Here is a 2,030-nt window from a genome sequence, read left to right as displayed (position 1 = left end):
GATGAAAGCTGTGGGAGGGAGAGGGACATCAGAACATTGGAGCTGGTGAGAAAATTCTTGATTTTCTGAATGAAGATCATCATAGGTCTATAAAGACAAAAATCTTTCAGTTTGGAGTCGGCGGGGCAACTTAACACAGAATCATTCATGAAGGTCTGAACATGTGCAAAATTTTTTCTTAAGTTTGTTCCTAGGGTGATCAGGGGCAAACAGAAGCAAAAACACAGCAGGGGGACAGTTGAGCTCATTACTCCCAATCCAAGAGTACTCGAGTCTCTGGTGGCCTGTGACAAAAGTTGAATATGCTGTTATGATCCAGCGACCAAGAGACAGAGTACCCAATGGAATCATCTTGGTTTCTCCAGCCCCAAGAAGGCAAGACAGGGCAAAACTATTGGGAAGCTCAAGATGATCCCCTTTTTCAATAGAAAGAGTGTTATCTACATCCAGTGGGTTCCCTCTGGCCAGACAGTCAACAAGGAGTACTTTGTGGAGGTTCTGAGGTCATTCAGGAAGGTCAGATATCTTTCCATTCATGTCAGTGGCACCTGTACCTAAGCAATGTATCAATCCACAATCACATCTTGGTGCCCAGCTACTTGACAGAGGCTAAGTGTCAAAACTGTCCTTCACCATTCCTACTGTCCAGACTTTGCTTCCTGTTGTGCCATTGTCCTGTCAACTCTCCTCTACACTTGTGAGACTTGGACACACATTTATATATACATATGTATATGTATATATATGTCTGTATGTGTGTTTATGTGTCTATGTTTGTCCCCACCAACATTACTTGACAACTGGTGCTGGTGTGTTTACATCCCCGTAACTTAGCAGTTTGGCAAAGTAAACTGAAACAAGTAAAAGATTAAAAGAGGATATATATATATATATATGCATCTGTAACTGTAATATGTGACAATTATCGGTAGCCATGATAAAACTCCGAGTTTCGGATGCTGAGGTGGAAATCCCGCTGCCATCTCTTCAGTTATCCAGCTATTGGAAAAATGCTATGAAGCGATGGCGGCGTGGATTTCCACCTCGGCATCCGAAACTCGGAGTTTTATCATGGCTACCGAATAATTGTCACATATTACATTACACAGATAAATTCCTCTCTTACATGATATTGAGGTTTCTTCTTTCTTTTGTTGTCTTGCCATTTTTACCAACAATATATATATATATGTATATAGATATATATATATATATATATATATATATATATATATAATTATTATTTGAGGGAATAAATCCAAACTTAAAAGAAAAAGAATTCAATTTAGAAATACTAAATCAAATTCCACACATATAATTATAATATAAATTATTAGAAAAATACCTTTTATCAATTCAAAATGAATAACTAAATTACCATCTAGAAAGTTACATATAATAGAAAAGTTTAGACTTAAAATAACAATTAAAAAGTAAAGATTAAGTAAATTACAAAACTAATATAATGTAATAATATACCTATTATATACATTATATTAGTTTTGTAATTTACTTAATCTTTACTTTTTAATTGTTATTTTAATTCTAACTTTTCTATTATATGTAATTTTCTAGATGGTGTAATTTGATCATTCATTTTGAATTGATAAAAGGTGTTTTCTAATATTTTATATATATATATATATATATATATATATATATGCATATATGCATACATAGATGTATATCAGTTTAGGGCAAAGTAATTTCAAGGTATTAAATAATTAATTAATTTACTAACTTTATTTGTTTAAAGTATTATCTATTTTTGTTAAATTTTCATTTTATGTTCTCAATGAATTTGAAGCATTTATAAACTACAGTGGGTGTTTGCATAATAATAAAAAAAATAACCAACAGTAACTTTATAATAATGTAATAACTTTTATAGAATATTTTCTTATGTGGTTTTCCCTACTATAGGAAAAAAGATATAAATTTGGTTCTGGGTAAGTTAGAACATGTACCAGTTATTACTGCCTGTTAAAGAAGAGTGTCATTAAATCCACTACTTATATAGTATAGAGAAG

The sequence above is a fragment of the Octopus sinensis genome, linkage group LG14 (assembly GCF_006345805.1).
Source record: "Octopus sinensis linkage group LG14, ASM634580v1, whole genome shotgun sequence".
Classification (NCBI taxonomy): domain Eukaryota; kingdom Metazoa; phylum Mollusca; class Cephalopoda; order Octopoda; family Octopodidae; genus Octopus; species Octopus sinensis.
The sequence above is the reverse complement of the archived record's forward strand: the minus strand, read 5'-3'. Positions refer to the sequence as shown.